Source organism: Artemia sp. Qi Xiang Cuo, chromosome 14 (assembly GCF_049724085.1).
Source record: "Artemia sp. Qi Xiang Cuo chromosome 14, ASM4972408v1, whole genome shotgun sequence".
NCBI lineage: Eukaryota > Metazoa > Arthropoda > Branchiopoda > Anostraca > Artemiidae > Artemia > Artemia sp. Qi Xiang Cuo.
In genome coordinates, this window is record NC_142807.1 from 13,337,879 (window position 1) to 13,360,720 (window position 22,842).

A 22,842-nucleotide genomic window follows, 5' to 3' on the forward strand; every position below is an offset into this window, starting at 1 on the left:
TGGAAGGGGTAGAAATACTGTCTAATGAAAATATTCCGAAGCACCAAAACAAAAATGCTTTTTGTTTAGCAATGAAATCCTTTCTATCAAAAGGAACGGAACTGCCTGAGCACTTTAAATATTGTTTAAAGGACTTAGATAATTTTGATTTGGACAAACGTAAAAATCTTCTAGAAAGATATCATAGACCATCGTAAGAATATAGAAAGAATGACTTAAAAATTATTCCAGTAATTCCACAATCTCTGGAAGGAGAAGTTTTACAGATGGCACATTCAACGATTGGCTGTCACATGGGAGAAGCAAGAACTAAGTGGAGGCTGGCGTAGAATTGTCACTTTCCAAAAATATGCCCCAAAGTAAAAGCTTTTATGCAAGGCTACCGAGAATATGCCAACGAAAAGTTACAACCGCAGATGCCAAAGATCGACTTAGGTCAATACCCCAACCCTTCAGGGGTAGGAGAACTAATGTCTATAGAAGTTTGGGGATCCGGGGGAAGTTTACCAGTTTCCAGGAAGGGAAACAGGTGCGTACTAACCATAGTTGACCATTTTAATTCATATTTATACGCTTTGCCAATTAAAGACGAAAAGACAAAAACCAATGTGAAAGTTTTGATCAACCGCCTAGTTCTGGAACACGATTTTCCATAGAGTTTTCCTTAGCGACAATGGGCCATGTCTTAGAGCCAAATTGTTAGACAAAATTACAGAATATCTTAGGTTTACACAATGGTTTACCTTGTTTTACATAGTGGCGTCTAATGGGAAGGTTGAATGTAAATTTAAGGAATTACCTTACATGCTGGGAATAAATCCAAGAGGGGAAGATAAAAATTGAGATGAGCATTGATCATTCATAGTCTTTGCAATAAACACAGCTTTTTCAAGTTCCTGAAAAGAAATGCCATTTTTTTGCAATATATAAGAGATCCCAGAATTTGTTTAGATGAAATACAAAATGACAGAATATATTACAACCTACACCAATATAAGCAAAAGATGGTGATGTGAATGAAAAAAGCTATGGAACAACTTAAAGACAATCTGGAAGATGCGAAAACAGAACAAAAAGAAAAATATGAAAGAACAAGCAAAAATAAAACGAGTTACTGTTTAGGAGATTTGGTTTATGTTTACAAAACGAATCTGGAAGGAACAAAAAAGTTAAAACCGAAATGGGATGGACCCTACAGGATTATAAAAATTCTACCAAATAACTTAACATATGTTCTAAAGCATCAGTATAAGGAAAAGGAAGAAGTAGTACACCATGATAGAATGAAAAAGGGATATTTTTCTAAACAGTGGAAAACAGAGCCTATACTTTCAGAAGAAGAAATAGAAGACACGATTTCACCAGTATATATCAGAAGACCATATGAATTTTATGACCTTTTTAACAACCACAACAGTTGGGAGAAGTGGAAGGAATATTTAGCCCAGTCTTGGCTACAAACTGTTCACAACAAACAAGAGAAAAAAGGAAAAGTTCAATGTTCCTCGGATACTAGCGATGAAAGCGACAGAGAAGAGCCTCAAACACAACCTACTGGTTTAAGACATAATAAACCAGAGGTTAAATCCAAAGAGGAAGAAAAATTGGAAGAAACCAAAGAATTATCTGATTTTCATACACTAGACTCACCTACAGTCTTAACGCAAAAATGACTTTTGGAACAAACGCCATCTACCAGACGCGAGATAACAGAAAGTGACACCGAAAATTCTTCTACAGAAACCGATATAGCTAAACCTGGGCCATCGTCAAGAAAGCCTTCTTTGAGAAAAAAATTATGGAGAACAGTAAAGAAACCAAAGGGGCAGCAAGAATTTCCTTTGTCAGCAGCACAAGTCGCTAAAACACATATGAAAAAGGTCAAACATCAAAAGAAACAAAGATTCAAGATATTTGACGAGGCAACAAAACAGCACTCGGACTCAGAGCCTTGTAAGCCACACTATGAAGACCACGGAAAAACTTGCCAATATTGTGAAGAAGAGAAGCAAAACTTTGGAGTCTAAAACTCGTACCAGGAAAAGGAGAAAGGCAGAACAAGCACAGCCCCCAGCAGATTAATATTTGAATAAAACAATTATAAAAAAAATACTAAATAAAAATCAAACGAGTATAAAAGCCACTAAAGAGATATCTATATTTTATTTTTTAATCGGTATATAAATAACATCAAGTTGTCCTTCAAATATATATCGCCAGTAAAAATTATGACCGTCACATTCTAACGCTAAACTATTAGCTCGGATCTGAAGTGACATCATAGGATCCTGCAAAAATTTGGTTTCCGATACGAGATAAGACTTCGCGAGCGGTGAAATGTCAAGACTTGTCAAAACGAATTAGGTTTCGCTTCAAAAATAAAAAAAGGGAAATAAGTAAGGCCACGTAACTTTTAAAAAGGTGCAGTGAACCTAATTAAATTATACATATTTAGAATCAGCATTAAAAGGCAATTTTTTTGATATGTATATTGAAAAAAAAATTATTTCTGGGGGGGGGGCAATTTAAGAAAAAAAATAAAACACGAAGGAGGGTAGTTTACTGAAATAGGGTCATTGGAAGCTAGCAAATTTGGAGTGAGCTTAATCACTGCTGGTCTCTCGTTGTTAAGTAAATGAAAAGCATCTACTGACCTTTGACTCTTTGAGGTGACACTTTCAGTCAAATTTGAAAAAAATTGTTTTAGAGAAATTTAAAAATAATTATAATTGGAAAGGTAGCAAGAGTTTACATTAAGTGGCCACTACATGTACGAGCTAGCTGTAATTTTGTTATAAATAGTAAAAGATATAATAAATTAAACACTTACCAATAAAGAAGATATGTATAAACAAGAAGCCGTAGATAAAAATGGGTCACAATTTAAAAGTATAGCACAGCGTAAAGCAAAGTTTTTCTCGGGTATAATTAATTTCACATATTAAATAAATTCACAACAAACCATTAACAGAAATAACAGGGCAAGGACATTGCAGGTAAAAAACACCAATGACAGGACCGTTTGCATTTAAAAACGAAACTGCTAGACGTCTTGTCATTGGGGGATCCACCAAACTAATCAAATTGATATTAGAAATATCGGTCAAACTGGAGAAGGGTTGTGCTGAGTGTTAGTGCAGAACCCTTCTTGTTAAAATAAATAGAAGGAGGAAAGGTTCTACACTGGCACTAAACCCATAAGCTCGTAGAACAAGGTAATAGTCAAAATATCACAAAAGGGGCAAATTACAGTGAATGACTGCATAAAACTAAAGCACAAATTAAACTGAGGAAAAATCCAGACACGAATAATATAAAAAAAGTTATAGGGAAACCACTAAAGATAACCCCTATCTCTAAGCAACTTTTGGCACGACACAGGCACTAATTTTTGGTAAAAATACCACAGACAGAAATAAGTGTCTGCAATGAAAACCACACAATTTTGTGGGAATCAAGGATATCATAAAACGTACATTTTTATGAATAAATGATAATTAGCAATTGCGAGGCAAAACATAAAAAAAGTTCAAAAATCAGCGGAAAAAAAATCATGAATAAATAAATTTATTTATACGTGAATATATAAAATTCTAGGGCATGACGCATGAATTCTCAACACAAATAAGCGACAAAGAGGGTTTAAACAAATTCATTAAAGCCAGTAAGCGCCACCCCATGGTGACAGAAGACTTTTCAAAAGAATGTATGTTAACCGTTTTAATACGAATCCTCTCAGAGGTAGGGAAATGTCCTAATATCAGCTTTTGCAAAAGTTAAAAAAGGTGGTAAAAGCAACACAAAAATAACGAAAGAAAACAAAGAATTGTTACAAGTTTTAAAAGAACAAGGAGATTCAAAGAAACTGATAGAGACGTTTCAAAAAAAGTGATATAAAATGGATACTCAGGCTTTCAAATCACTCCTGTGAGGTGATACACAGTCTGGACCCGTTAAGGAAAACAGTATATAAAGACAACGGGAAAATAGTAACCAATGAATTGTCAGGGCTACGAACTTATTTTCCAAATTTTTGTTTAGAACCCCTAATATGCTGGAGAGCCATATAAAGTTTAATAAAGCATATTGCAAAAAAAAGTAGAAAAAAAAACTTTATAATAATACGGAGGAACAAAGGGTAATAGCAATCTCTACTTTTATACTCAATTTGGAAGTTTTACTGTTGGGCTGTTTTGTAGATATTTTTATCGGGAAAAAGTGCTAAGATGACAAAAACAAAATTAAAGAGCGAGATAGTAAAAGTAGTTGACGGAGGAATTATAATGCAAATACACCAGGTGAGAATAGTAGAGAATCGCTGGCAAATCCTATTTGAAATAGATTTAAACATTTACAAAAAATGTTAGATACCATAAGATTAAAAAATTACTCTTATCAAAAGATAATCGAAACTTTTTTGTTGAAAACTAGTAACCGAGAAGAAAAAATAATTTCGCGAAAAACAGATATGAAAGAATTGCAAATATATCCCATAGCTTCGAGCAATCGGTGCAAAATTGTACGCAATAAACAGACCAGTAGAAGCAATAATGCATGTGACGAAACGCCGTACAAATGTTAATGGTCAATCACTAATAGAAGAAAAAAATAAAACGAATTTAGCCTTTGAAGATATAAGAAAACAGTACTTGGAAATAATACATGCCAATATCCCGGGAAAATAAAAGACAAAAATATCAAGCAAAACATATTTTCGTATTAAAAAAGACAAAAAATCGTTATGGCTAGCTCAGAATAAAAAAATCTCCAGTTTAAATTGGACTCTAGGGGAAATTTTTAAAATATTTAATAGAATAGAGGATTTATTGATTAATGGAAGTAATGAAGATAAGCCGTTATATGGAGAATATTTAGCCGCGAGCATGTTAGAGCTAATGACTCATCTGGAAATTTTAAGTGATTATACAATAGAAGCTCAGAGACCATTCGGGTTATTACAGTTAGGACAAATTCCGAAACTTCTGTTGCCTCCAAAGGAATTAAAAGAGATCTTGCAAAACATACAGTATTTTGTATTAAAGGAAGGGTACTATGAATTACCTTCGGAGTTAGATCCGATAGACCCCTTAAGCTGGTATGCTAAGCTATTGAAAGCATCTTATTATATATTAGCGGGAAACCTCCGAATAAACGTGAAAATGCCCCTAGTTCAGAAAAATAGTGTATTTACCATGTATCAAACTTTGCCCATGGCAACAGGGGGCCTACAGGGAGTGGTAATCACCATGACATCTACTTCAGCGTATGTACTAGTAGAAAACATCCGAGAAAGAATAATTTCTCCAGAAAAAATTTGGATCATGGACGTTTTATAAAATGGTTTTTTAAAAACTAGAACTGACCAAAAAAGGACTAAAAAGAACACAAAATGAAAATAGTTTAAATTGCTGGGAAAACATAATTTTAGAAAATCAACAAGGCATTAAAAAAACATGGCATTGGGAAGTTTCTAAACCTTCAGCAGCAACTGAAGGAATCATATAAGTAAGCGCATCAGAAATATTGGTTTCAAATAATGTTACGCTAGAGGAAACTTGTGTTCAAGACCGAGAAATACAAAATTTTCCACTAGTTATATCGACAAAGTCAGAATGTAATCTATGGCACAAAGATACAAATTTCATTCTTAAAATAGAAAATAGACTAGGATCAGAAGAAAACACTAATAAGTTAACTCCACTAAAAATTAAACCAATTTTACCAAGAAAATTGGAAATTATTCTCAAAAAAGGTAGTAAACATCTAGTAGAAATTTGGAAAAAGAATTTTAAAGAACGTATTAGTTGGGCCCAAATGCTGAAAGATATAGAACAGGAGCAAGAAATAGCCCTTAGTCAAACAGAAGTTACATTGAGAGTAATAAGGGAAGAAAGCATTCAATTTAATGAATTATTTTTAGTAGGGTGCATAATGGGCACAGTATGTGTAAGTCTATTTACACTTATAACAGTTTTGATTATTTATCAAAAGAGTAAAATACAAAATGTCAGAAAGGAAGTAACCGAATTACAAGAATTAGCGATAACGCCAAGGCAATTGCAAATGATCCAAGAATAATAATAATAATAATAATAATCTGTATTTAAAAGCCAATTAAAGCCATATACAAAAAGACAAATACTAAAGAAAAATTACACTTCATTTGAATATGCAGAATACGCAGGAATTACGCGTTAATTTTCAACACGTTCAATTTTTTTTTGTTTTTAGTGTATATATGATTGATATATGGAATATTTATTACAGATGAGAAATTGGACAATAATTTGCGTTTTTATGCTTCTCCAGCTTATTGCGGCCGAATTTAGGGTTATAAAATGAGTATCGTTTCACAGAATGAATACAGTGAAACCCATGGAAGGCTACTGTCAAATCGCGATTAGGTGTGATGTTTCAGTTTTACATACCCTCCAGAGCCAAGTAACGATATTTGCAAATAATCTGGAAATGACAAGAAGAGAATTAGAAAAAACTTTTAACCCGCCTCCTTTCACACCCCCGCAGGTTATAGAAAAAGAAATAAAAGTATCGTTATTTCAAACGCAGGCAACTTTGTTGTTCAAAGTACTGAACAACCAAATCAATGGGGTCTTAGAAGATATAAAAAGAATGATAATTACGCTCCAAAAACAAAAACAAAACAAAAACGAACCAGACAATACATTGGCCAGAAAGAAAAGAAGCTTAATCGGTATTGTAGGGGAAATCTCAGAATATATATTCGGTACGGTATCTGAGACTACGTGGAAGGAAGCAGAAAACGAATAGGAAAAGTCGAAATAGCAAATCAAAATCTACTACACTTCGTAGACAAACAACTAACAATCTTAAAACACCACGAAACCATAAAATCCAAAATAAAAGAAAAAGTTAATGAAACAATCAATACACATTCTATTTTTAAAAAGGAGATAACCAATGCAGTATTCATAACTCTAAAACGAATAATAGGAAACCAAAGTGAAATAATAGAAGATATAAATCTTCAGATGGCTCTACAGTTATTATCTAGTGCCATCATGGAAATATCCCATGAATTTAATCAATTGGAGTTAGAGTTTCTAACCCTTTTGACAAAAAATTTACCAGCACGACTCCTAAACCCGGGCGAATTAATAAAAGTACTCAAAACCATAGAAAGTCATTTACCTTATCAATTGAGATTAGAACTAGAACTAAATTTCGAGAATATTCTATACTTTTATAGCTTGGCGGAAAACTATTTGCAAATTAAGCAAGGGGAGTTATGGATATTCTTAAAGGTACCCCTAGTTAAAAATGAAGAATACACGCTGTTCCAAATAAATACTGTCTCAACAAGGTTGACGAACGCCCCAAGCTCGATTATGATAAATGATTTGCCCCCATATATGGCCATTTCCAACTTAAAATATAGAATACCAGAGCAACAGGAAATAATTAAATTTCAAAACGAAAAACTTCCCTTTTGCAACTTAGGAACTATATCGCATCTACGCGCAAGGAAAATCTGTGCTATTAAACTTTGGGAAGAGGTAGATCACTCAAATCCCCTACCAAAAGAATGTGATGTAGATATAGTAAGCGCAATTAATCTGGAAATTTGGAAAAAAATTAGTGAAAATGATTTCATAGTCAGCGTTCCACAGCCCTATGTGGCACAGTTGAGATGAAAAATTTCTTCTCGGTTGCAGAATACAAGAGATATACGAATAGAAGGGATGGGGTTGGTTAATATTCCCCCCTCCTGTCGTTTAACGACAAGAGAGACAATTATATCATCTCCAATGGTGGAAATTGCGGAGATAAATATGGACAAATGGGGTATAAAACCGATATCCAACATAAATCTTTTTAAAGCAACAAATGTGGAACAAGATAATAAATAAATTAGAAAAATAAAAAAGATGATGAAGAAATTAATTGATATATCCGTACAATAAAACATAAAAGGAGAAACACCCATATTTTTGAAAGCTATCAAAGGTTTAAATAAAAATCTGGAAATGAATTAGCCCATTTGCCAGATAGAAATAGAAAGAACCACTTATCATAAAGGTTTATTAGCCTGAACTTGAGGGTATTTCATAACTACTATCGTGGTTCTAGGATTGTTTATATGGGGTCTAAAATTTTGGTATAATATGAAACATCAAACCCTGGGGAGGGGGGAGGATATAAGAAATCCTGTCTGCGCAAAAACATAATCTATCGTTTAAAAAAAAAAAAAAAAAAAAAAAAAAAAAAAAAAAAAAGCTTATCTACAACCGCAGACAATTCGATTGTCACTGATTTCATGAACATGGAAGTAAAAGAGAAATGTATGATTGTTTTGAAGCGATTTTATTACTGTGTCAGCAATAATACTTGTTACTAATGTAAATAAATTCGCAATTCGAGTGTTTACTGATGAAAAAAAAAGAGTTATACCACTTTTTAAGTTGCTTTGCGAAAAATCGACTTTAAAAAAAAATGCTTGATGCTTTAAAGTATGTTTGTTACTTAACATAATTGTGTAAGTTATTACACAATGCTTATTTATATATACACTTTTTGAATTTACTTTAAATTCTAACTAGTGATGTAATGTTATATGTAAATGTTTGACCTCGAGTCAAAGTATTAATAATTTTTTTATTGTAAAATAATCTGTTTAGTATTAAGTTTGAAAGAATAATCCAGCAAGGAACATAATGTTTCGATTATTTTTGGAGTGATTAAAAAAGTGGAGAAAGTAATTAACTTTCGAATGCATTGATATATACGAAAATTGAGTGTTTCATTCTACTATATATGTAAAAATATATGCTTTATATGTATACTAATGTGGATATTTATTTTAGATACAGCATTAGCTATTATTTTTTTTTTTTGAAATCAACTTTTCCTTAGCATTTTTTCGGAACCATTTCTCCTTCAATCATATTTTGACATATATTTGGTAAGTAGAAAATTTTGCAACACACTTCAAATACATCCTGATACTAGAATCTCATGCTCGATCAACTCTTATGTTGGAAACTATAGCAGTAATACAGACTTTAATACAAGTTCTTAAGAAAGTGAGATAAAATCAGAACTTAATTTAGGCCTAGAAAATGTGCTACATAGCCCAATGGCTTATGTTATTGAAATATGTGAAAATGCTTTGTGCTGGAAAAATATGTGAAAATTTAAAAATCAAAATGTTATGTGTAATTTACCAAGACATTTCTAAAAAGAAAAATAAACGGTATATCAACCACATCAAACAGATAAATGAAACTATTAAGGGGAATTAAATTTAAACTCAAATAATTCATAAACTCGTCTAATATAACTTGAAATCTAACTTTAGCAAAACCATTAATTTTATGTTTAAGCCACTTGGGGTCAAGTTAAAACAGAAGGTGCATATGAAGAGGGTAAAAGAGTAATTTTCAGTCCTAGAGACAGAGAAAAAGATAAACAAGGATGAATTTTAAACTGAATTTTTTCGACAAGAAAGAGCATGGCCTATATTGGACCAGAAACATGACCCTAAGGAAACCCATTGAGGATATATGCACATAATGACCCAAAGATTGCAGCATAATAGCTGTAAGCAAAATTAAGTTTTTTTATAAGTAAAATATTGAGAATTGGGACAATTCTTCTTTAAATGGGGAGTATTGTGGTAAAGCTTTCTAATTTAGTTAATTAGTAATTGAGTAAAAATATATTAAGACGCAAAAACAAAGTTTCAAAATACCACTTTTTAAGATAAAGATACAAAGTGTGGAATGTGTGGGCTTGAAGGGAACTTGCTCATTAACGAATTTCCTGGCTAAATGCGTAAATGTACCGGAAGGACGTGGTTAGTTTTTCGTATATAAACCCCGAGTTTTGAGACTGAAGGCAGACCTTTTGACATGCTGGGTGAACCTTGGCCCGTTTATTTTCTCATTAGAAATACCTTGGGATTTTGTCGGATCATTGTAAGTGTCTGTATCTTATTATATATTATTGTAGTTTTTGAGACTGGTGGTCTACTTGGGACAGCCAGTCCCAGTAGAAAGAATATATCCGATTATATTATATGTTAAATGAATAAAAGTGTTGTATTTTCGACTGCCTCTCTACAATCTACCTTTAGCTTCTCGAACATACCCAGTCGGTACGCCTCATTAGTTCGGTCACAGCCTAAGGCACGCTACCAAAGTTAAATTACCTTAGGGCCAGAGTTTATCTCCCCTATAAAGGGAGAATAAAGGCATCTACAACTAAAACACCCAAATACCACAAATAACACTTCATAACACATAAATCTTCTTACACCAGCAGTTTGTTTAGAATAAAGATTTTTTATCGTAGATATTAAGATTTTTAGTAGTTATTAACCATTACGATATAGTGAAACCCCTAAATTAAGGGCCTAAAAATCTTTTTGTACAAGCAATTTGCTTAGAATGAAGTGTTTCTATGGCAGATATAAAGATTTTATAGGCCCTTAACAAAAAGATTTTTAGGCCCTTAACAAAAAGATTTATAAGCCCTTAATTTAGGGGTCAGACTATCTCGTAATGGCTAAAGACTGCTAAAAATCTTTATTTCAACCATAAAAAACACCTCATTCTAAACAAATCGTAGGTACAAAAAGATTTATAGACCCTTTATTTAGGAGTCTGGCTATCTCGTAATTGGCTAAGAACTGCTAAAAATCTTAATAGCTGCCATAAAAAACACTTCATTCTAAACAATTGTTTGTACAAAAATATTTATAGGCCCTTAATTTATGAGTCTGGCTATCTCGTAATGGTTAATAACTACTAAAAAGCTTTATATCTACCACAAAAAACACTTTATTCTTAACAAGTTGCTGGTGTAAAAAGATTTATATGCCCTTAATTTAGCGGTCTGACTATCTCGCAATGGCTAATAACAAAAAATCTTTATGCCTGCCATACTAAACAATTTATTCTAAACAAATTGAAGGTATAAAAAGATTTATAGGCCCTTAGTTTAGGTTTCTGACAATATCGTAATGGCTAATAACTACTATAAATCTTTATATCTACCATTAAAAACACTTTATTCTAAACAAATTGTAGGTACAATAAGATTTGTATGCCCTTAATTTAGGGGTGTGACTATCCCGTAATGACTACGGACTGCTAAAAATCTTTATATCTACCATAAAAATACTTCATTCTAAACGAATTGTAGGTGCAAAAAGATTTATAGGCCCTTAATTTAGGGGTCTGACTATCTCGTAATTGGTTAAGAACTGCTAAAAATCTTTATACCTGCCATAAAAAACACTTCATTCGTAACAAATTGTAGGTACATAAAGATTTATAAGCCCTTAATTTATCGGTCTGGCTCTCTCGTAATGGCTAATAATAAAAAAAATCTTTATATCTACCATAAAAACACTTTATTCTAAACAAATTGTAACTACAAAAAGATTTATATGCCCTTAATTTAGGTGTCTGAGGACTGCTAAAAATCTTTACATCTGCCATAAGAAACACTTCATTCTAAGCAAATTGTTTGTACAAAAAGATTTATAGGCCCTTAATTTAGGGGTCTGACTATCTCGTAATGGCTAAGGACTGCTAAAAATCTTTATTTCTGCCTTAAAAAACACTTCATTCTAAACAAATCGTAGGTACAAAAAGATTTATAGACCCTTAATTTAGGAGTCTGGCTATCTCGTAATTGGCTAAGGACTACTAAAAATCTTAATAGCTGCCATAAAAAACACTTCATTGTAAACAAATTGTTTGTACAAAAAGATTTATAGACCCTTAATTTATGGGTCTGGCTATCTCGCAATGGCTAATAACTACTAAAAATCTTTATATCTACAATAAAAAACACTTCATTCTAAAAAAATTGTTGGTGTGAAAAGATTTATATGCCCTTAATTTAGGGGTCCGACTATCTCATAACGGCTAAGGATTGCTAAAAATGTTTATATCTGTTATAATAAACGCTTTATTCTAAAGAAAACCTAAAAGGCGATGGTATTTTTTCATAGATATCTAAAAGCCCATTCAACAACCAATCATCCTTCTCAAGTCTATCACATTTATGGAATACTAACATTACACTTTTAGTAACTTTTTCCTGTCCAAATAATCCCCTAAAATGCCAAGTAATTTCTACAGGATCCTCTGTGTAATGGCAACCATGCAGTCATACGTTTAAAACTCCCGCGTTTAATATATTCGGAATAGATATATTCTTTGAGTTATCCATGAGCACGAAAGAATCTCATTTCAAATTCCTTGCAAGAAGAAACAATTTGATGTTCACTCAGCGTCACAGACTATTTTTAGGTCTACTTCTCTTGTACAAGTATCTGTAATCAGACAATGGATTTTCGTCATTGGCGACTGTGAAATCTTGTTAAAATTGAATTTCTATCTCTTCGTAGTCCCGCTATGTTTTCGTCGCAAACCCATTACGTAAATCCATACTAATGAATTTTCCAGAAATCTGGTCTGTTCTACCTCATTGGAGGTCAATGATCTTGTACGCCCTGTGTAGCAATGTCTCCTTCTACTGAGGACATCCGAGACATAAATATAAGTCTGAGGTACAGCTTACTAAGCCACGTCGGCACCCTATGATAGTGACGTCAATTTGTATTCAAGGGTGATTCCCATAAAACATCCCCTTTTGATCTTGTTGCGCAATTTTTTTGGCTTGATGCGCAATTTTTTTCTATATCGGGTTATATCATGGTATGACTGATGCAATCCGAGGGGAAGGGAGTTTTTTTTAAGTCAAGTTTTGATTAAATATTGTTCTAATCTTTTTGAAACATACTTACTTTGGATTCCGTGACTTCAGTGCAATATTGCCCTACTAGGGACATGAATATGGGGAACATCTTAACCCCCTTCCCTGGATTTTTGCCCCTTCTACAGGTTATTTTGAAAAACATCTTTTTGGTATTTTCATTGAAATTATGTTTTCGTTTGGCGTTCTTATTGAAAAAAAAAATCAAACACAAAAATATCGCCCGCTTAGATTTTCAGAAAATACATTCACCCCCAGTATATTTTATCAACTGACGCCACTGGCTTGGAGATATCGAAATTTTATTATTATTTTTTCTGTTTTGAGTTTCAAGTTCGCTCTATACTTCCATCCAGGAACGTATACAGAATTAATGTGGGGAGGGGCACCGATAGAGTTTTGTTTCCTCATTGGTATTTTTGCCTCTCTGATCCTATAATTAGTGTAATTTCAACCTTTTAGGGAGGATGTACCCTGAAACCACCGCCTGGATTTGCCCCTGGCGATTGGCCTTGCTTCATACCTATACACAGAGAACACCAATTCCTACACTGAAGTTGGTGTGAAGGAACCCCTCTTTGAACATTGGTAAAATTGCAAACTCAATGCCCGGTTTTGTCTTTTACATCTCAGCCCCCCCCTCCAGGAAATTTTTGCTGGTTCCTCAGTAAGGGCAGAACTATGTGCACCAATGGCTCTTGGTAGTGAGGGAGTATGTTTTGGCAGCATCCGCTGCTGTGCAAAATATTGTTTCTGTATCCTTACTCGCTAAAATTGCTTTGATTTGGATCCCATTTCTTTTACGTCCATTCACAGTTTGTTCTCCCTTCCTTGCAACTGTATTAGCTGTTAGGGCTTGGTCTGTATTCCATCGGATGGAGTTGGGCTAAAATTTGGACTACGCCACTTCAAACAGAATCTGCACAAAGAATTAGGTCACTTTGAACAACGGCAATATGCAAATAAAATTCATCCATTAAACCAGCTCGAGTTGTTTTTTTAATGAAAATGTTTCAACCATGAACAGACATGAGCTGCTTAAGCGCCCTACAGTTGACTTGGTCATAGATTTTTTGTTTAACTTCCTTAAATTGATACCAACAAGAAGTGATGAAAAATTTGAAGAGTATCTCAAAGCTGTTACAACACGTGTAAGTTACATTTTTATAAATTAGCTTACTATTTTTATCATATGCGTATTATAGATTTCAGGTTTTTACGTCAAATTTAATTTTAAAATTGAGAAGGGCACGTGTCTAGCTTTTGATTTCCTTTGCCTAGATTATAGATCCCGATTGCCAATTTTTAGAAGCTTGACAAAATCAAAATTCAGGAAGAAATGCTAAAATATTACTGACCCATGACCCAGAAAGTTTTATTACATTTTAAAAGAGACAATTTTTGGTTTCAATCAAGATTATCAATCTGTACAAAGTTTTAAAAAATATCTAATTTAATTGCAGCAGATATAGTCCAAAATTAAAATTTATTGTATCTAAATTTAAAAAAAACTGTGATTTTTAGTGACGGCAGAGATATTTCTTAGATGTGGCTGCCGATACATTATTATTCACAAAAAGAAATTCTTGTGGTTATTTTCCAAATTATCCTTGAACGGAGTTGCAAAAAAAATGGAAAATAAGCAATCCATGAAGCGCTACTGAAAGTGAATGTAACCATCCATCGTAAAGTAGGGTAAAGGTACCGATGATTTGACAGTTTTTGTAAAAACAAACAGTTTTTCTACTCCAGAAGTCTTAATTTAAAGACTTTCGGTTTGAAAAGGGTTTCAGTATGTAGGAAAAGCACCTAGCAATCTAACTGTTTGATGTGAAGTTTGAAGTTTTATCTGAAAAGGGTACAAAACTCCGATTTTCCAATATTAGAGCATACTCACCAACAAATTCGACAAAACAAAAAAGTTACCTGTTTTCGACGCAAGTCGGAATCCAATTTGACACGTGTCAAAATACTTGGGGAATACCTGTGGGCGGAACCTGGGGTATTTGACACGTATATTCTTGTTTCTTTGTTTTTTTTCAACTTCATTTAATCTATAAAAGTATAAAACACTATGCAAAAAGTAGAAGTCATAAAACTAACAAAATCGTTTCAAGTATGCAGTATTTGGTATAACAAAATCGGTACAACAAATTTTAATATACATTATTAAATACAAATAGCCTAGTATTTAGTATAACAAATTTAGTATAACAACATTGTTTCACTAGCATTTCGGAAGGGATAGGGTCTAGGAAAATGGGAGTGGATTTCAAGAAATTTAGGAAGTTTATTTGATTTAGTGGATTTTATTTTCATATGCAGTCTCTTAGTTTCGTCCAAAACATACGGTACCTTAGGATTTTTTTCCTGGAGGGGGGTCACTTTTGATATTTCTATGATTGAACATACCAGGTTCTAGGCATTGAACATACCATACATGAAAAATTGTCGGGAGCTCCTTTTTTGTCGAAAACAGGAAACTGAGTGAATTAAATGTTCTTTTCTTGTCTGGGTTCACCGGATATTGTTTTAACGTTTTCTATCGTTGAAATACAAAAACGGCTTCAAGAGATGGCGCTCTAAGTCACGGCTAAGCAGAGTTATTCCGTTTTGAAGGAAAATTTTGACAGGGGTTCCATAATTGCACTGTCGAATCATCGGTACCTTTACCATATATTTGGAATCAGATAAATAGAAAGTAAAAACTGATGCAAAGGTAGTGAGGAATTAACGTTTTTTTCCTAACGTTGAAATACAAAAACGGCTTCAAGAGATGGCGCTCCAAGTCACGGCTAAGCAGAGTTATTGCGTTTTGAAGGAAAATTTTGACAGGGGTTCCATAATTGCACTGTCGAATCATCGGTACCTTTACCATATATTTGGAATCAGATAAATAGAAAGAAAAAACTGATGCAAAGGTAGTGACGAATTAACGCTTTTTCACGCATTCTTACTAAACATCCGAATTTTGGTGACCAGGTGAGTGTGATGTGACGGTTGCCAGAAGAACACCTAAATCCCGTTTTTTTTTACCATTAGTGACCACCGTTCATTGCAACTATTCATATAAATCCCTTATTGCTCTTCCCTTCTCGTGCCTTCCCGCTCGTGGGACTGGCACGTTGTATGTGGTGATGTCTGCCCTGGCACTTGCTGTTCTATTGCAATGTTGTTTCCTTGTTAGTTGATATTTGTTCAGTTAATAAATCTTTGGCTGAGTGCTAAGTAATCAGTGTGGATTTTTTTTCTCGACCGATTCAACTGATTCCAAGTGAAACCTGAAGCCTGCATCACGGAAGAAGTGGGATCCTTCCTGAACTTTACATGCAAAGAGTGTTTTTTCGTTTTCTTCAACATTCCCCTCAATATTCCCTGAAAGCAGTCAAAAGTACATGTATTAGCATTTGCAACCAGTCGCATTTGCAGCTACAGTAGTAGTAGTAATAGGAGGAGGAGGAGTATTGGCCCTGAAATTTTCAAGTTAACACCCTTACCCGTTCCAAAATATTGCAGATACAACTTTTTGAAAACCTGGATGGAGAGTGTTTTTTGATTTAGCTCAATATATGGCCTGTTTTTTGGCTTATAATAAAATTATTATTATTATTATTATTATTATTATGCACCTCATATTCCCCGAAATTTCATCTCAGTACCACTTGTCCTTTCGGACACATTCAGTATCAAATATTCCCTCTTTCGAAGCGAAAAATCTTGCTTGTAAAAATTTCACAAATTGCATGATTTGTATCCCATGCCCCGGGTTATGTGGTAGCATGGCATTGCCGTAGGCATAGCCATTAAACCTTTTGAATATTTTGAATAAAACGACTTTTTGAAATTTCTATCAGTGTTAAGGGGGGCATCTAAAAGGGCAAGAGAGGGGGATGGATTGTTGCCCTCCGTTCTTTTTCATCGTGCCTTTAAAGATTCAACATAATACCCTTAGTTGGTCCTTAGATGTTGCTGTTGTGGGCTATTGACAACCCTCCTGCTTATAGTGTGTTTTGATTTTGTTTGGCATCCTCTCTACATTTTCTAAAAGTTTTACCTTAATATACTTTGTCTTTTTGAAGACTCAGGTTCAAACATTCCCCCTTTTCTCAATAACCAACTTTATATATAAATGCTGGGCAACCTATGTAACTTACAACAACTGGGGCAGGCGCCCTGGGTGGTTACATCATCCCCGGAAATATATTTATTTGGCTTTTCGACTATTTTGAACAAGATAGGTCTTCCAAAATTTTGATCAGATATATTTGGGGGTAGGGTAGCTAAAAGGGAATGGAAAGGGGGCTGCAGCCCTCCAACCACTTTGCAACATGTCCTGAAAGTTTTAACTTAATACCCTTGGCCATTCTTAAAATTGTACGAATTCGTCTTTTTTTATAAACTGGATGCACATAGTGCCTTTTGATTTAGCTCAACATATCCTTCAACATTCTCTTTAGTTTCACCTTCATATCCTTAGCCTTTTTGGACACACCCGGAATTAAACATTTCTTCTTTTCCTAATGATAGGTTCTACATGTAAACAGTGGGCAAATTGCATAATTTACAATCCTTGCCCTGGGTCTGTTGGGGACATGGCATCTCCGGTGAAATATCTATTGGATCTTTTGACTAGTTTGAACAAAATAACTATTTAAACATTTCATTCAATGTTTTTTGGAGAGGGGACACCTTGAGGGGTATTTTGATCAGATGCATTTGTGGGAAACGGGAGTGGGAGGAGGGCTGCTTGCCCTTTGATCAGTTTTGACTCTTAGAAGCAGCACTAGAAATCTCGATTTTTAAACAAATGAGCCCCCTTCGAAGTATGTACGACCAACCCTTTCATGTGAAAAGCCTCTGGAGAAGAATAAATAATACGTTGAAGCCTTATGGCTCTTTACTATAGGCAACGCTAGAGTGTTGCCTCTGATAATATCAAGAGTCCTTACCTTTGTAATTTCAATCAGTGTTTTTTATCCTTTGATTTTCTGAACTTTTTATAGCATTTCTATAACTGTAGGAAGACACGAATTTGTTATAATGTTTTAAATTAATCGTATGCAAGAGTGTTTGCAAACTGTTACTGATAAAGGATTTTCTGGAATATATTTTTTTTTAAGAATATCACGTCACCTTTCTGCGGAGTTTAGATAAGTAAATAAATACAAAATATCTTACACCTTATCCTGAGTTGAATAAAATAATCTCGAATAAAATTAAAGGGTAACACTAAAACTATGAACATAAATTATCCTATACGTTTGGGGATTGCAACCCCAATCTTTACACCAAGGGTGTCGCGTGGAGGTGGCAGTTTGCCCCCCCCCAATAATGTGGAGAAAAAATGTTATACATCTCATGCTCTTTGAGTATCCAGATATGGACCCCTCTTGCCCCCCCCCCCCAATAAAAATTATGGAGATTCGCCCCTGCTTTATACTAAGTTTAACCAGTGCTTAATTGGGAATATTTTAGAGTTGGGAAATATAATAGTTAAGGTCTTTCATTCTCTAAGCAATTTGATATTTTTGTTTTGTTTTCACTTTTTATCACTTTATTCTTTTGTATAAATATTTAGCGTTAAAAAAGAAAAACCAAGCGTTAAAAGAAAGACAAACAATTCTAGTGTAAAGGACAGGCAACCGCCCCCCCCCCCTCATACATAGGATAATTTATGTTCATTTTAAGATTTAATGTCGTATTTATTTTTTTCCAAAAAGTCCTTTAATTCTTTTTGTGCTTAATAAATCATCTATCTATGTGTCTCTATCAGGGAGGGTAGTTGGAAGATTTTATAGTATTTTGCTAGTGCGAGCCAATTGTAAAACAAAACAACCAAACAAACTGCAAAAAAACATTCCGGTAGCGATTTTTTTTTCTGAAGAGTGCTGTCTTTTTTCCTATACCCAGCCTCTGTTCCCTTTGATTATGAAGTCAATAAAGGATGGAAAAAAATGTTGGCTTCTTGGCGGGAACCAGGAGTGGATATAACTAAATTCAGATTCGAATTTATTTCTCTGTTTTGGTGCACACTCGGTCCTAGGGCTTATGGATATAATTTTCATGCCAACTGGAGACGTCAAATTTTTGGCCCTATATTTGGACGTCATGATTCTTTTTGCCTTTTAGAGTGTAATGATCAAAATTTCTCAATGTCCATAAGCTTCTTTTGGTCTCTTAACTGATCAATATAATCGAAAAAATAACATTCTGGATGAAATGTTTGTTGTTAAAAAGAGACTTGGCAGATGGGATAAAGCAAAAAAATAAAGTTATTTTTAAGTTTTTTTTTTGCGTATTGGGGTCTTCTTGACCGAGAGACTTACGTATAGTCAAAAAACTGAAGCTGTTTAGGAAAATAAATTGTTTGTTCCCTTTTTAGGGTCCCATTTTCTGGGAACTTTGCCTCCAACCGATTTTTTCTTGCGTTGGGTCCCCTTGGCCCAGGGACTGACACGTGTAATATTTAGAGACACAAACTTTTTTAGTCTATTTCTTGCCTTTTTACGCCCTCTACTCTACGCCCTCTGGGTAGTGGTGTCTACAGAATCCCGTGTTCCTGTGGAAAATTTTACATTGGTAGGACCCATCAACAACTAGGTGAACGTTTGCATGAGCACAAAATTTCAATAGATAATTCCCTGAGATTAAAAAACAACAATGACAACTTTAATTCGGCATTGGCTTCGCATATTTTCGTAAATCCGACCCATTTAGTTCTGTTTGACGGGGAAACTTTAATATCAACTGTAAAGGGCATACCACAAAATTTTAAAGAGGTAATTGAGATAAAAAAAATATATGAACCAAAATTTAGCAATAAATAGAGATACTGGAGATATTTCATTAAGCCCAATTTACGACAGTTTAATCTTGAAGGACTCAATCAATACTTTCACCCGGTATAACTTAAAAGAACCTATTTGCATATCTAATGAAAACCGAAATTTTAGACCAGCTAAAACTATTGCAAGGCAAAAGATCCTTGCCCAATCATCTTGGTAAATTCATTTTCATTGATTCCTGCCTGCTTTTTATTCAGTGTGTGTTCTGTCTTTGTAAAGTAAACTTCGAAAGGTTAGATTTTCGTTTTTTTTTCGTTTTCTTCTTTTTTTTTTAGCACTGAGGAAGACTTTGCGGGGGTCCTTGTCGAAATTTTTTCTTATATTTTGTCATCTTCATGCTTAGCCACTGGCTGACAAAATCCTCGTTTTTACACCCTTTTTATTTTATTTTTCATTTTGTTAGTTTCTCTCCTCTCTGAGTTTCATTTGTCATGTATAGCCAGTGTGGTCTAAGAATGTATTTGCGTCAAGCTTATAGGGATCATAGGACCAACATTGGTTTAGATTTTTTAAATTGTGTCAAGAAACATGCAAATCTTATTTGTCAGTTTAATTTTTTAGAAACTTGTAAAAGACATTGAATTCTTCCACCTTTTTTGCGTTTCAACCTACATTTAGGCACACAATCTGAAGGCCCATTTATTCAGAGAATGGGTTTCAAAACTTTAACACATATTTTAAAAGATCATAGATCCAGAAGATACGTTCTTAAGGTTCGATCAGACGCGTAGGATTTTATCAAAATCCTTTGAGGGTGATAGGATTCCTATGAGGTTTTCCTCATAGGCTAATAGGATTTTTGAGTTGAAATTTTTTCAACTCGACCCTATGAGGGTGATAGGATTTCTGATTTTACAAAGGGAAAAACCTATTTTACCTTCAAGAGGAATGAGAAGATTATAAAAATGACTGATCAAAGCCCTGAAAGAGTTAATGTGAAAGTAGAAGCACATATGGACTTGGTTGCTTTTGTTCAAATCCATCCTTTACTGTCTTATTCAAGAAATAATACTTAAAAAAATGAAAAATTTTAACATGACTGATGGAATCAAAGAGATATTAAAATTGGACAGCCAGGTAGCCTACTGTCTTATATACTTTTTTTCCCACAGTAAGAGGTTTTATAGGCTTGCCTTTGCTTTTTATTTGTTTTTTTTTATGAACAGTTGGCTCATTATACAAATTAAACCTTTAGGAAGGGTTTGAATCCAATTACAACTGCAGCATTTGTTGTAGGCTACTGTTGTGACTTCCCAAATTTGTAGTTTTTAACGATTATTGGTAAATAGGGAATAATCTAAATAGCCTATCTAACCAAGAACATAAAACTTAATGCCTAGCCTAGGCTATTTATGTTTTTTCCAAATATGAAAGGCTAGCTTAATTCCTATTGTTGCTAGGCTAATTAAATTCAGTATAGATGCAGAGCTGGTCCTCCACACAAGAAAACTTGATAAGAAAACAATTCTTACTTCAGAATATGCAGAGTAATCCCAGTTAACATATATTGCAAGGGGAGAATCTTTATCTTCATTTCTTTTTCCAGTTTTCTTAATAAATTCATGAATTTCTTAGAACTTATATATTAACAAAGTATATACCCCAACCCCTGTAATATGCATATGTTGTCCCAGAAGTGCATACTGAATCTAAATTGAGCCTTCATGTGCACCACAGATCAACTGGATCCCCCAGCCCCTGGCCGTAATAAACATACTATGATTTTGATTGAGTTAGGTATTAGCCGTGTTTTTATCTGTGATGCAAATTAAGTGTGTATTTAGATCCATAATACAATTCTGGTTTTATATTTAAACAGTAATGGAGTGGGGTGTGTACTTTGTCAATTTATCTTCAAGGTCATACCCCAGGGGTGGATTAAACCCCCACCCCCCCAGAAAAAAAAATCCTGGGTGCAGCCTTATATATATGTTCTAAGAAATTCATGGATTTCTTAGAAAAACAAGGAAAGAATTGAAGATAAAGGTTCTTCCCCTTCAGAATATGTTAACGAGGATTCTTGTGCATATTATTAATTATTATTTTCTTAACATGTTTCCTTATGTAGAGGATCAACCATGCATCTATACCTTCAATTTGAACCCAACCTTTCCCAAATGTATAGTCCATATTATATATTTACCATTTGTTTCTATGCCAGTGTAGAGCTGCATGATTTCCCGCTGTGTATTTAGACTAAGAGGGAGGTCTATTGTACCTAATGCTGCCCGTACGGCTTTTAGTTGGATGGAAAAGATTAAAAAGAAAGTATCCTTTGAAAATCAGGAAAAACTAATATTGAATTTGTCAAAGCTTGAAGGTTTGTCCCTTCAATTTGTGTAAAAAAACAGATAGATAATTGTAGCTTTGTACATTTCCTTTCTTTCTTGGATCTGATTATACAAATAAAGACAAAATAATAAGCAATAATTTTATTTAGATACTCACACAAAGATAGTTAGGCAAGAGAGTTTCAGTATACAATTGGGCAAAAATTGCATAAATTTAGTCTGGTTACTTAAAAAAAACTGTTTGAAAATAATTTCTATTTTGTATGTATTTTCAAATTTTTAACATTGCTCGATTGATAGTTTGATTTTCGTCCAAATAAGAATGCCAAAAGACAGCTGGTTCCCAACTAACTTTTTTGTCTCCTTTTAACTCTTTGTCTTGCATGCTAGCTAGTTGCAAATACTTGGGTGTGTCTTGCAATTTACATGTATCTAGAATGTTTGGGTTGCAAAATAGAAGTTTGATGTGATTCTATTCGAGTATTCTTTTGAGTTCATGTTGCGAAGTAATAAATTTTTTCAAGAAGACAAATTTTATAAACTGCAGAGTAATCCAAGTGTTTATTAATTTTTATTCATGTTACATTTGCAGTTGATTTGAGATGTGTTTCATCTGATGATTTTATCATATCTTTGAATGATTATTGTGATTGGAAAGTATTTTTCCTATTGATGATGACTGCATGTTATCCTAAAATATTTTATTGAAACCTTATTGATCATTTTCCTATAGATGATGCCTGTATTTTATCCTAAAATATTTTGTTGAAATCTTACTGTTAATATTTTTGTGCAGTCACCTCTAATTATTAAAGATTTACTCATCCGTCATGCCCCTTATGTGCAGTAGACCTCAGTACTGTTTATTAGTTCCCACTTCAGAAATTTATTAACAATCTACTAAGGACCTTCAATTGATTTTAAAATTTTTTTTTTAA

General features: G+C 33.7%; 1 protein-coding gene and 1 long non-coding RNA gene across 8 annotated transcripts in view; one reads left to right on the forward strand and one right to left on the reverse strand.

The window, feature by feature from the left end:
- The window catches only part of LOC148944160 (uncharacterized), a 38,684-nt gene extending 20,851 nt beyond the window's left edge, over window positions 1-17,833 (reverse strand). The window contains exon 1 of one of the 2 annotated variants that reach the window (XM_089100323.1): window positions 17,718-17,833. The gene's annotated coding sequence lies outside the window, so the exon portion shown is untranslated. Of the gene's footprint in view, window positions 1-5,191; window positions 5,271-17,717 lie in introns of those variants that run through there. The other variant, XM_089100324.1, reaches the window with a different exon arrangement.
- LOC148944159 (uncharacterized) overlaps window positions 1-22,842 on the forward strand; it is a 132,834-nt gene that overhangs the window by 71,724 nt on the left and 38,268 nt on the right. The gene's annotated exons all lie outside the window — the stretch shown is intronic.